The 14,695-nt window shown below is 48.3% G+C and overlaps 1 protein-coding gene across 1 annotated transcript in view; it reads left to right on the forward strand.

Moving 5' to 3' along the window:
* The window catches only part of ADAMTS16 (ADAM metallopeptidase with thrombospondin type 1 motif 16), a 757,015-nt gene that overhangs the window by 198,967 nt on the left and 543,353 nt on the right, over nt 1–14,695 (forward strand). The gene's annotated exons all lie outside the window — the stretch shown is intronic.

Raw genomic sequence — 14,695 nt, forward strand, 5'->3', positions numbered from 1 at the left:
CAGAACAGGGGGCAAGTGAGCAAGCCCTTGAACTCACTTTGATTCTGGGGATGTTGAGATGCAAGTACAGTCCTTCTCACTCCCAGGCAAGGAGGGTAGCTGGCAGCAGGGCAGGCACAGCAAAGCAGGAGTCCAGCAAATTCTAGCAGAGTTCCAGCCGAGTGACAGTACTCCCTCCCCTGCTCCTACTCCCAGGGTTCTGCACCCCCCTCCATGGAGAGAACCCCTAGAAGTCACACTGGGGTGATTGGGCAAACCGCCCCCCCTTCAGGTCAGGGTTTACCCCCTGCACCTGATCCTCCAGTCTAGGGTCTGTACCCTCAGACTGGACCACTGCCTAGCAACTCAGGACTTCCTGGGGAGCACACCTACTCCCCATCAGGTCAGAGTTTACCACCTGAACCTGATCATCCAACCCAGAGTCACCACCCTGCGGTTGAACCATTTCCTGGTGCACCAGGACTTCCTGGGAGGCACACCTATCACTCACAAGGGAAACACCTTCCCCAAGGGCCACACAAGAGTCAGGCTGGTGCAGGTCTACGGACCTCTGCCCATCTGTCAGAGTCTGGATTCCTCCCACACCCAGAAATGGTCTCACCAAGGTCAATTCTGGGGTGCTCTGACCTAAGAGCTAACCCCTGACCCTCCAGGTTCTCCACTGGGGTCCACAACCCCCTATCAACCCTCTGTCTGGACTTCTGCACCCCCTAACTAGGAGTGGTACTGCAAGACACCAAAACTAGTGGGACGCTGGCTAAAGCCACCCCCTCCCCGAAATTCTCCTGACACTGTGGGGTCTCCCTCAGCAAATGGCCCTACGGCACGGGCTAGGCTCCCCTCCTGGCGTTCCCTCATGGAAACCTCCAGGACCTGAGACTGGATCTCAGGCACCCTGGGCCTCAGCCCAACCCCATTCCCTCTCCTCAGAGAATGGACATGGGATCCCTCACCCATCCCACTACACTGGGACCTACCTGGGACACTACAATCCTTTCCCACTTCACCTGGTTGGGAAATACTTAGACCACTCCCCTCAGGAGCACCCCCAAATGCCTCTTCAGACCCTCTGGTACTTACCCAGAGGTCTGCCTCCAGTGTAAGTTCCCTGAGGTCAAAGAACTCACACTCCACCTGGTGTTGGCGTAGCTCTGGGAAAAAAGGACTAGACATTTGCTCTCCAGCGACTGCATCACTCAGCCCCTTACATGAATTAACCAAACTACCCTTCACCAAACCATCCATTGACTCAGCCTTGAAAAAGTACCCCACATCACCCTCCTGAGACTGGTGAGAAAATACCTGACTGTCCCTGACACTCAACCCACACTCTTCTGGGATGTCTCCACACTCCATAACCAGGACTTCTACCTGGTGGGAACCCCTCTCCCTGTCACTCTCACCGAGAGCCAGTAGAGTATCCCTTCCATCACTAGGAATATGACTCCCCATGACAGTTCCCCAATCCACCTCAGGGACCCAGTGCATCACTGGAGCTAACTCATACACCTAAACCTCCTGGTGTGTGTTAACCCCCTCCTTCAAGTAGAGCACCAAGTCTCTGGGCATGTGCACTTCTTCATCTTCACTGGATACAAGATTTATGCTGCCACCATCTGACCTGGCTCAGCCCTCATGGCTTCCAGCTTCGGCTCTTCACAGCTCAGCTCTTGAGCTCCCAATATCTCTTTTTCCTTGGCTAAGGCTCTCTTAGCCTCAGCTCTCTCTAGCTGTTCGTCCAGCTCCCTCATCCACTGCTCCTGAGCTAGGAGCAATTCCTCTCTCTCTGTTTCCCTTTCCTCATTAGGGTAGTACACCTCCTCGGAACAATGTGGTATGGCTGCTTCCCAGCATTTAATCACATACTGAAACAGGGCTGTCTCAAAGACCCACCTTGGGGTCCTTCTTTTCACAGCCAGCCCCCTTCCTTGCAGAAAACCTTTAGCTACCTCAGCGTGTAGTACTCCAGCTGCCAGAAGTTGACTTCCATTCTGCAAAGGCCTCACAACCAAAAACCACAGTCCAAAAATATGACAATATCTCTAGGAGGACGCCAGAGAACAAAAAGGAAAACACAGTATGTGGTACGTAGTGGTCTGCGATATGGTAGTAGTGTACACCAATCACTGTGGGTCAAGTGCAAATGCAAGTCCTATCCTCACCGCTGACAACCAATGTTGGAAATGGGGTCTCTAGTTGGCAGTCAGTTTGCACACTCTAGTCAGGATAAGGGAGATACCCGCTCAGATAACCCCTGCTCACCCCCTTGGTAGCTTGGTACGAGCAGTCAGGCTTATCTCAGAAGCAATGTGTAAATCATTTGCACATAACGCACAGTAATAAGTGAAAACACTACAAAAGGACACCACACCAGCTTTAGAAAAATTGCCAACATTTATCTATTTAAAACAAGACCGAATACGATAAAAATCCAACATACAGTAATAGAAATATGAATTCTGCAAGATTTACTCAAAAATGCAGTTCCTTGAAGTCGATAGCTCCACCTGGGACTATCACAGAGTCATGATCAGCAAAACCAACAGTTCAGGCCGGCTGCGGCATTGCGGGCCAGCTACGGTGTCGGGAAGACCCGCAAAGAGTACCTTTGATTTGCAGGGTGTCGTGATTCTCGCAGTGAGCTCCGGAGAGCAGCGGTGCTGATGTTGCGGTGTCGGTTCCGGAGTCGGTGGAGGAGTTGTCAGGCCCTTGAGGTCACACGCGTTGCAGATTGAACTCCAGGCTGTTGAAGTCAGGTGCGCCAGCGTGGATGGCGTCTGGGCTGCTTTGCGAAGTGGGACGATGCGACGTGCGGTGCCCACAGGCCAAGGTGCAGGCAGCTGCTCGGTGACGGTGTCCAGTGGCGTCGGTGAGACCAGGACTGCGGTGTGAAGTGGGGCGGTGTGACGTGCGGTGTCCACAGGTCACGGTGCATGCAGCGTCGTCGTCATTGCTGAAGCCCTGTCGCCGGTAGGCCCAAGCCAGCGGTGCGGGATGGGACGACGGTGCTTCGTGACCCTCACGAGCGGTGTCCACAGGCCACGGTGCAGGCAGGATGCCTGGTGATGACACAGGAGTCGATAGTGCTGGTGCCGGTGTCAGCAGGAGCGTCGTCATCAGGGATGCCCAGGCTGCGGTGTGAGCAGGTGATGCCGGAGTGCGGGGCCCACAGGTCGTGGTGCGAGCAGCGTCTCGGTGAAGTAGTCCGATGACGGCATCATAAAGACCAGGGTTGCAGTGCGAAGCGGGGCAATGCGACTCCGTGTGGCATCGGCAGGTCAAGGTGCAGGCCAGCGGTGTCGTTGGTGGCATCGCGGTGGTTTCTCCTCTTGAACAGCACAAAACACACAGTTTCCAGTGCTGCAGGTCGAGGTGCAGGCCAGCGGTGTTGTTGGTGGCATCGCAGTGGTTTCTCCTCTTGAACAGCACAAAACACACAGTTTCCAGTGCTGCAGGTCGAGGAAACTGAAGTCTTTGGTGTCCCTGAGACTTCCAACAGGAGGCAAGCTCTACTCCAAGCCCTTGGAGAATTTTCTCAAGCAGGACACACAGCAAAGTTCACCCTTTGCACTCTTTTCAGGCAGAAGCAGCAACTGCAGGCCAGTCCGGCAAAGCAACACAGCAAAGAGGCAGTACACCTCCTTCAGTTCTTCAGCTCTTCTCCTGGGCAGAGGTTCCTCTTGGTTCCAGAAAGATTCTAAAAGTCTGGGGTTTTGGGTCTTCTTCTTATACCCAGTTCTGCCTTTGAAGTTGGCAAACTTCAAAGCAAAGTCTCAAGTGTTTGCAAGATCCTTCCTTGTCCAGGCCAGGCCCAAGACGTACACCAGGTGGTCGTAGACTTCACTGTGTGAGAGCAGGCACAGTCCTTTCAGGTGTGAATGACCACTCCTCCCTTCTCTCTAGCTCAGATTGCTCATCAGGATATGCAGGCTACACCCTGCCCCCTTTTGTGTCCCTGTCTAGAGAGGTGCAAAACAGCCCAACTGTCAACCTGACCCAGACAGACAATCCACAAACAGACAGAGTCACAGAATGGTATAAGCAAGAAAATGCCTACTTTCTAAAAGTGGCATTTTCAAACAGACAACTTAAAAACCAACTTCACTAAAAAATGTATTTTTAAATTGTGAGTTCAGAGACCATAAACTCCAAATTTGTATCTGCTCTCAAAGGGAATCTGCGCTTTAAAGATATTTAAAGGCAGCCCCCATGTTAACCTATGAGAGAGATGGGCCTTACACAGTGAAAACCAAATTTGGCAGTATTTCACTGTTAGGACATATACACCACACTAGTATATGTCCTACCTTAAACATACACTGCACCCTGCCCATGGGGCTACCTAGGGCCTACCTTGGGGGTTCCTTACATGTAGTGAAATGGATTGTTTAGCCCTGGCATGGTACACTTGCCAAGTCGAATTGGCAGTTTGAAACTGCACACACACAGACACTGCAGTGGCAGTTTTGAGCCATGTTTACAGGGCTACTAATGTGGGTAGCACAACCAGTGCTGCAGGCCCACTAGTAGCATTTGATTTACAGGCCCTGTGTACCTCTAGTGCACTTTACTAAGGACGTACCAGTAAATCGAATATGCCAATCATGGCTAAACCAATCAACAGTACACTTTACACAGAGAGCATATGCACTTTAGCACTGGTTAGCAGTAGTAAAGTGCCCAGAGACCTAAAGCCAACAAAAACAGGTCAGAAAAAATAGGAGGATGGAGGCAAAAAGATTGGAGATGACTCTGCAAAAAGGGCCATTTCCAACAGTACTTTTAGCAGCACAGCAGTACTTTCTGGCAGGATGTCCTCAGGTCCAGAAGTGTACTGATTTGGTGGTGTTCACAGTCTAGCATTTATAACTAGTTGAGCCTTTGATGTAGGGGAGAACCTTCAAAGAAAGGCCTTCGAAGTGCTCAAGTGCTCAAAGTCCCTGCCCTTCCTTCTTTGGCTCCAGACACACTACAAGGGGTTATGCAGCATTTTGTGAGAGCTCAGGATCAAGCCCATTCAGGTATGTCAGCTTCTCCCTCCCATCCTGCCCCGGATGACCCATCAAGAAGTTAATGGTTCATCAGGCCCACCTAGCTCCCTTTGTGTGTGTCTGTCTAGGGGGAATGCACAAGAGCCCAGCTGTCACCTACCCAGATGTATATTCAGAGACAAGCACAGAATGGTTAAAGTAAGAAAATGCAAAATTTCCAAAAGTGCCATTTTCAGACTTGCAACTTAAAATCCAACTTTAAAACCAGTTGTGATTTTATAATGGGAGTCCAGGGACACCAAACTCAAAATATCTATCTGCTCCCAATTGGGAATTACACTTATAAAGTATAATAAGGCAATCCCAATATTAACCTAAGGGCGAAATAGGCCTTGCAGCAGTGAAAATTTAATGTAAGAGTTTTTCACTTCCTGGCCATGTAAAACTTAATAGTACATGTCCTGCCATTTAAATATGCTGCATCCTGCTCTTGGCATACCTTAAGGGTGACTTATATGTATCAGAAAGGAAGGTTTGGGCCTGGAAATAGGGTTAACTTACCAGGATGACACAGCAGCTTAAAACTGCACATACAGGCTTTGCAGTGACATGCCTCAGTCATGTTTGCAGGGCTGCTGAAGTGGGTGGCACAGCCAGTGCTGTACACCTACTGGTAGCATTTAATTTGCATGCTCTGGGCACAGCTAGTGCACTTTCCTAGGGATCTATAAGTAAACTAAATATGGCAATTGTGGATAAGCCAATGTTACCATGTTTTGAGCAGGGAGCACATGCACTTTAGCAAAGACTCCTAAAGCCAACAAAAATTAATTCAGCAAAACGTGGAGTGAAAAGGCAAAAAGTCTGGAGATGGCCCCGCTGAGAGGGCCAGGTCCAACAGTCACCATGACACAAAGAGACTTGACACATACTCAGCACACACCAGTCTGGCAGAGTAAGTATTTAGCAAGAACATAGTACTGATACAGCACTTATCAAAGTCATGTAAATATCCTTGAATCATGCGTCACATGGACATCATGGATAGTGCAAAGCATTAGCTCAGCACAGGTACAAAGCTGAATGCATCAGTGTAAGCCTTGCTCATTTACATACCACAGGTACTGCCCTGACAGCAGCTTAGCAAGATTGCAGAACAGGTTGAGCTTGGACTACTGATATGATTCCCCCATGAAAGCACAATGCTGGCTGTAGCAGTGCAATCATCTCTGCGAACACAGCACATGACGCAACAGTGCAAGCCATACACTCACATACACTAATCCTTCCCCTGGGTAGCCCTGTAGAGAACTGTTAGAAATGGGGTCTCGATTTGGCAGTCGGTTTGCACCCAGTCCAAGTAGGGAACCTCACTCTAGTCAGGATAAGGGAGATACCAAGCTTAGATAACCCCTGCTCACCCTCTTGGTAGCTTGGCACAGGTAGTCAGGCTTATCTCAGAAGCAATATGTAACGCATTTGCACATAATACACAGTAATACAGTGAAGACACCACACCAGTTTTAGAAAAATAACCAATATTTACCTATATAAAACAAGACCAAAACGAGCAAAATCCAACATACGATAATAAAGAGATGAATTTTGCAAGAATTACTTAAAAATACAGTTCCTTGAAGTCAATAGCTCTGTCTTGGGCTATCACGGCGTCGTGAACAACAAATCCAACAGTTGAGGTCGGCTGCGGCCTCGCAGGCCAACTACGGTGTCAGGAAGACCCGCAAACAGTGTCTTGGAAATGCAGGGCGTTGTGATACTCACGATGAGATCTGGAGTGTGGCGTTGCTGGCATCGGTTCCGGAGGTCGGTGCGGGGCTCGTCATGCCCTTGAAGTCACACACATTGTAGATCAAACTCCAGGCTGATGATGAAGTCAGGAACGCCGACGTGGATGGCGTCTGGCTGCGATGCGAAGTGGGACAATGCGACGTGCGGTGCCCACAAGTCACGGTGCAGGCACTGGCTTGGTGACAGCATCCTGCGGCATCAGGGCTGTGGTGTGAAGCAGGGCGGTGCAACGTGCTGTGTCTCCAGGTCACGGTGCAGGCAGCAGCATCGTCGTTGCTGAAGCACTGTTGTAGGTAGGCCCAACGGGGTGGTGCGATGTGGGGCAGGCTTTGTGCAGCGCCTACAGGTCATGGTGCAGCAAGGAATGTCTGAGGACGACACTGGAGTAGGTGGACCGTGGTTGCAGTGCGGGATGGGACTGTGCTTTATGTACCTCACGAGCGGTGTCCACAGGCAGCCGTGCAGGCAGCAGCACCGGTGTCAGCAGGAACGGCGGCGTCATGGATGGCCAGGCTGCGGTGTGAGCAACTGGATGCTGGAGTTCGAGGCCCACAGGTCACGGTGCAAGCAGCGGCTCGGTGGAGCATCAGATGGCGGCGGCAGTGAGACCAGGGTTGCAGTGTGAAGTGAGGCGGTGCGACTCCATGCGTTGTCAGCAGGTCACAGTGCAGGCCAGTGGCATCGTTGGAGGCATTACAGTGGTTTTTCTTCTGTTGCAGTACTAAAACACAATGTTCTTGGTGCTGTAGGCAGATGAAGCTGAAGTCTTTGATATCCCTTAGACTTCCAACAGGAAACAAGCTATACTCCAAGCCCTTGGAAAACTTTCTCAAGCAAGATACACAGCAAAGTTCATCTTTTGCTCTCTTTTGAGGCAGACGCAGCAACTGCAGGCCAACCCAGCAAAGCAACCACAGAAAAAGGGCTGTACTCCTCCTCCAGCTCTTCTCCTTGGCAGAGGTTCCTCTTGATCCAGAAAAATTCTACAAGTCTGGGGTTTTGGGTTTACTTCTTATACCCCTTTCTGCCTTTGAAGTAGGCATACTTCAAAGAAAAGTCTCTGTTGTTCACAAGATCTGGCCTTGCCCTGGCCTGGCTCCAGACACACTCCAGGAGGTTGCAGACTGCATTGTGTGAGGGCAGGCACAGTCCTTTCAGTTGTAAGTGACCACTGCTCCCTCCACTTTAGCCCAAATGGCCCATCAGGATATGCAAGCTACACCCCAGCTCCCTTTGTGTCACTGTCTAGAGGGAATTCACAACAGCCCAACTGTCAGTCTGACCCAGGCGTGGAATACACAAGCGGGCATAGGTACAGAATGCTTTAAGCAAGAAAATGTCCACTTTCTAAAAGTGGCATTTTCAAACAAACAATTTAACAAACAACTTTACCAAAACATGTATTTTTAAATTGTGAGTTCAGAGATCCCAAACTCCAAATCTCTATTTGCTCTCAAAGGGAAACTGCACTTTAAGGATCATTAAAGGCAGCCCTCATGTTAAATTATGAGAGAGAAAGGCCTTACACAGTGAAAACCAAATTTGGCAGTATTTCACTGTTAGAACATATAAACCACACTAGTATATGTCCTACCTTAAACATACACTGCACCCTGTCCATGGGGCTACCCAGGGCCTACCTTAGGGGTGCCTTACCTGTAGTAAAAGGGAAGGTTTTGTCCTGGCAAGGTACACTTGCCAAGTCGAATTGGCAATTAAAAACTGCACACACAGACACTGCAGTGGCAGGTTTGAGCAATGTTTACAGGCTACTAATGTGGGTGGCACAACCAGTGCTGCAGGCCCACTAGTAGCATTTGATTTACAGGCCCTGGGCACCGCTAGTGCACTTTACTTGGGACTTACCAGTAAATCAAATATGCCAGTCATGGATACACCAATCAACAGTACACTTCACACAGAGAGCAACTGTGAAAACTAAATTTGGTATTATTTCACTATTAGGACATGTAAAACACACCAGTACATGTCCCACCTCTAACATACCCACACCCTGCCCTTGGGGCTACATAGGGCCTACCTTAGGGGTGCCTTACGTGTAGTAAAAGGGAAAGTTGGGGCTTTGCAAGTGGGTGCACTTGCCAGGTCGAATTGACAGTGCAAGACTGCACCCACAGACACTGCAGTGGCAGGTCTGAGACATATTTACAGGGCTACTTATGTGGGTGGCACAATCAGTGCTGCAGGCCCACTAGTAGCATTTGATTTACAGGCCCTGGGCACCTCTAGTGCACTTTACTAGGGACTTACCAGTAAATCAAATATGCCAACCATGGGTAAACCAATCAACAGTACATATATATACTGTACATATAAATATATATATATATATATATATATATATATATATATATATATATATATATATATATATATATATATATATATATATACATATATATCTATATATATGTGTATGTATATTTGTATATATATATATAGATATAGATATATGGAGCATTTGCACTTTAGCACTGATTAGCATTGATAAAGTGCACAGAGGCAATAAACCAGCAAAAGCAGAGTCCGGTATACCATAAATACAGGAGGTCAGAAGGCAAAAAGACAGGGGAGAGATGCTAAAAAAGCTGCCAGGTCTAACAAGAACTATGAGCTGGTCCACATTATGGGATCAGGGGAGAGATACTACATGGAACATAAGTGAAATGAAGAGCAAGACAAGATGTTGAAGCATCTTCACTGGATTAAGAAGGGACCTGGATCAGGGTATGTGGTCCACAGAGATGGGATGGGAGGGACAGGGACTAGATAATGAAAGGGGTCATGGTAGGGATAAGGGGCACACTATTAGAAACACTGCAGCATGGACAGAAGCAATGTGTCATCCCTTCTTTTCATCCCTTCTTTTCTATCATCACAATTAGAAAGCAGGTGCAGTACATGCAGCAGTAGTGAAAGCTACTCTCATGCACAAAACAGCTACAGCAAAGACAACAGTAGTGCAAGCTTCCTTCACATACACAACACAAATTTATAACAGACAGGAGCTATGCAAAGTACCTTATACACAGAACAGGTTCTCCATGGGTATCAGCAGTATAACCTTTGAGCTCACTCACACACAATAGATGTTATGTGATGCAGATTTGTAAAGTGCACTATCACCTAGGAGGATATCCTGGCACGGAGCAGGTGTAAATCTAGCCACACTGAGGGGTCAGTGGGACTGCTGAAAAAACCCAGTCTTCCGCCTCTTGTGGATTTTAAGAAGTGAGGAGGAGGCTCTTATGTTTAGTGATGTAGGAGAAGGCTTGAATGCCAGATCTGATTTTCAGTATGAGTGGGATTTGCGCAACAGGAGTCTGGACGAGTGGAGGTGTCTGGAAGGTTTGTGAAAGCAGCTGCAATTGTTGAGGTATGCTGGGCCAGTGTTATGTAGTGCCTTGAAAGTGTGGGTGAGAAGTCTGAATAATGCTTGTTTGCGGATGGCGGGCCAGTGGAGCTCCATCAGCTGTGTTGTGATGTGAGTGTGGCAAGGGAGCAGCCTTGTGGTGAGTTTTTTGTTTGTCTTGGCATGAAGGGTGTTCCTGCAGCCCAGCAGCTTTCCAGGGGATGATTGGGATCAAGTTGAAAATCTTCCTCAGCATCTTTAGGCCTAGGGTATGGAAGCATGAGGTGGTGAAAGCATTAACTTGAGCAGTCACATTGAGTTTGCTGTTGTTGATGATGATCTCAAGAATTGTGGCATGATATCTGTACTAGCTCTATTGGCTACCAGCTTGAGTTACAGAGTCATATGAATGTCATCCATGGCAGTGATTAGGGCATTTTCTATGATGTGACTGTGTTTGAAACTAGAATGAGGTGGTATTGAGGAATTTGTGGTCATTGAGGTGTTCAATGAGGTGTTTGCTAATGCTTTTCTCTAAGTCCTTGGCCGGAAATAGTAGCAGTGAGACCAGTCTGTGTTTGGCAATATTTGAAGGGTCTGCATAGGGTTTCTTCAGCAACGGGAGAACGGTTGCATGTTTTCACACATCTGGGAAGGTCGCAGAAGAGGTGAAAGTATTCAGAATGGGTGTGAACAAGGCACTGATGGATTACAGTCCTTTGAAGTAGGTGTGGCGGGGGGAGGGGTCCGATGGGGATTCCTGAGTGGATAAACTTCATGGTGGCAGCAGTTACTTCTAATGTGATGACGGTCTATATGTTGAGCTTTGGTTCTGAGGGAAGTGTTTGGTGTTGTCTGTCAAATTTGGTTGTGGGCTGAAGTTGCTGTAAACTGAGTTGATTTTGTTGCTGAAGAATTGAGAGGTCATTGCAATGGTCCTGTGAGGGGACGTCGAGTTGGAGGTGGTGGATGGTGAGGTGAAATCTTTTACAACGTGGAAGATTTATTTGCTTTTGTTAATGCTGGCCTATGACTGGGACTGCAGTAATGGAGCACATTTCTTCAACCTGCCCTCTTCTCATCTGTGCTGCTGTCAGAGAAGAAGAAACACCATAATTATTTGGAAGGCATTGCATTGCAGTGGAATTTAATTGACCTAAAGGTCAAGTTTTGTTGTAGCACAAAAGCTTGACCTGATAAAGGGCTCTGGCTTACACAGTTTGATAATCAAATGATTACAGCTCTTGGAGGGAAAGCACTTTTTCTGTGAAAGCACACAACTTCTGCCCAATCAAAATATATATTCCTGTCCACCAATATGTAGTTGGAACCAAAGCTCTTCTCTGTAGTGCTCCCATAAGCTTATTTTTAGGTTGATCGTATGAGGTGTGATAACAACTGCACTGTCAAGCTAGACCTAAAAATAAGTCTACTGCTGGCAACCAATGTAATTAATCATACGGAAAATGGCTGGCCTCCACTCTTTTTAGAAATTGCTAATTGTTTAGTTCCAGCATCAGCGTGCATAAGGAGCTGACAACAGTAGTAGGACAATGCAACACAGCATAATACAAGCATGGCAACTGTGATCCAAAATGTAAATGAGACTTCTGGGCATAATGAAACACTATGCAGAGGTTGTTCACATGATGTATGAGATTAATTATTTTAAAGTGTTGGGACAGAAAAGTCCTTTTCATGGTGATGGACATGCAACCACGCCCTTAAACGCCTAGCTGTACTAATGCCTGGATCTCTAATGCAGTTTTTTGTTGTCATGTGCGAACATGGATCTTGGATCTGCCATGACACAGGGCTGTCTAACGGCTTGCACTCTTTTTGGACCGGGAGGGGCTCCAACATCTTTACCCTCATAGTGGGTAAAGACTACTGCCTTTGCCAGAAGTTAATCTGCATGAGTGCTGTGGTGGCAACATAATGTGTAGTGACCTGTAGCAGTAAACAGGTACTTGTGACCTGTGTCACTGGAGTGCGTTTAACACAGGCTCACTGATTTAAAGTTCTGTTGCTGTGTGCTTAACTTACCACTCGCCTACATTGGTTTGTTGTGAAGTGCTGTGCAGTACATGTGTGGTGTACGTGTGCAGGGTGTATGTGCGCATTCTGTGAATGGTACAAAATATATAGGATGTACAGTTGTGCAGCACGTGTATTTATATACATGTGCTGGGTGTATGTATGCCTGTTAATGGTACATTACATGAATGACTCTGGACTCCATTTTGGGAGACCCAGGGCTGACTGGGAGAACATGAGGTGACTAGGGAGAGCAATCCCCCTAAGGAGATTTGTGTATTGCTGCATTTCTGCAACCTGGGTGGGGCACACTGGAAGAAAGGAGAGCTAGGTTATTTGTACACTTCAAAGTATACATTTTAATTCTGGGAGAGGTCTTCTCAGGAAGGAGATGGGATTGATAAGAGAATCATAAAGAGTAAGGCTGAGGCCCTGGGGTAACCCTTCAAAACACATATCCCTGTGGTTGACATCCAGCTGCAAATCTCTGGTCAGTCCCATGGTCTGTGTTGTAGGGCTATCAGAGTTGTTCATGCTGTGACAAACTGTTTTCTGGAGATAGAAAGAACAGGTGTGGGCACTTCAAAGGGAAGCAGACCCCCAACATAAACTTCAAAGACTCAGATTCTAAATCACATTTATTGTCTGGAAATGGAAGGGGAGCTTCAGACTCTTAGAACTGTAAACTCTCAACCGGCCAGCTGGGCTGTGCGAAGAAGAGAAGATCTGTTAGACTTCTGCCTGTGACGATGACTGGAGGCCAAGGACTGCTAGTCTCTCAGCTGGGAGTGGGGACATCACTCAGGTAATCCAAAATCACCTACCTTTCTAGCTTGGAGCACCAGTGCCTGCCGGCTTGCCAAGACCAGTGTGCCCTGTGAGGGAGAGGAGAGGGTTGGAGGGAGCGTGGTCCAATAGAGGGATTCTAATGAGTGGATTCCTGTAGTGAGATGTGAGGAGAAGGCTGAGAAGATGACTGCTGCACCAACTAGGTCACTCCTGTGTGCAGGGAAAAGTCTGCGACTCCTGTGATGCCAGTGGAGAGCCGCCATAGGTGAGCCATGACCCGTGATGCATTAAAAGGTTCCTCACTCGTGTGAAGTCCCAAGTCGGCCACCCTGTATGCCAAGTGGGGACACTATGAAGACTGTTGCCATGCAATTGGGCCATAGCCCATGTGTAGTATCAAGTGGGCGACCCTATATGCCAGGTGGTGCCACGGTGAAGATTGCTACCAATCCATTCAGGCCATAACCCGTTTGCGGAATCAAGTCAATGACTTTGTATGCTAGGTGGGGCTGATGTGAAGTTTGCTTTGTGCGGATGGGGCCTTAGCCCATGCGCAAAGTGGAATGGTGACCCGTAAACAGAGAATACAGAACGCCGTGGCCAAACTGATCCTGGACATCCTCCACCAAAGCCACATCTTCACCCACCTAAGATACTTACACTGGCTCCTCGTCAACAAATGCATCACCTTCAAACTCCTGACACACGCATATAAGGTCCTCCATACCATCGGACATGCCTACCTCAATCACCCCCTCTCCTTCTACACCCCCACCAGGCAACTCCGCTCAGCACAACAGGTCCCTGCTACCTTCCTCAGGATCTGGAAGAGCATGGCAGGAGGAAAATTCTTCTCCTACCTCGCCTCGCAGACCTGGAACACAATGCCGCTCCACCTTAGGCAGTCCCCATCGCTGGCTCAGTTCAGGAAGGATCTCAAGAACCAGCTCTTCGACTGACCAGTGTCACCCAGCTAGCGCCTTGAGACTCCCTGGGTGATAAGCCTAGCTTTATAAATGTGGATTGATTGATTGATTGATACGCCAGAGCAAGCCATCGGGACAATGCAAGAAGTGTGGTCTGGTCCAGACCATCAACAGAGGAAGAAGGTGATGAACCGAGCGGGCCCATGACTTAACAGAGGGCCAGCACCAGGATCCTCGCACCCCTCTATCTGTGAGAAGAAGCCCAAGGAACTTACCATGCTTTGGAGGATCATGAAGAACAGTCTGTCTGCTACCGCTGCAGGACCATGTGTGAGGAACTAGAGAACACTTGACCGCAACCCTCGTGGACTGCATCTGAAAGACTTACTGGAGGCAGACACTGCAGCTTCAGTACCTATGAAGGAGGCACCCCCATAGACTCCAGTCACCCGGATACTGCTAGTGTGGGTAAGACTGATTTTCGTGCCTGACAACCCCGGGGGCACTTGCTTGTCAGATAGCACTGCTGCACTGGAACACTTTTGATGTTAATTGAGAGTCAGACTGGGACCCTTGAAACTTGAACTACTAGTGGAACTTAACCTCAATGTCACCAATAGTGAATGGGAAATAACCACTACAGCTAGTTGGAAGGAAGTGGGAGTCAGAGGCCCACCTCTGAAACACTAGAGCCCTGACCTCAGGGGACTGTGTGTATTGTTTATGGATATCGTATTTTTCTTTGTGGTTGTGTATAAATAGTCCTTCTT

Source organism: Pleurodeles waltl, chromosome 2_2 (genome assembly GCF_031143425.1).
Source record: "Pleurodeles waltl isolate 20211129_DDA chromosome 2_2, aPleWal1.hap1.20221129, whole genome shotgun sequence".
Classification (NCBI taxonomy): domain Eukaryota; kingdom Metazoa; phylum Chordata; class Amphibia; order Caudata; family Salamandridae; genus Pleurodeles; species Pleurodeles waltl.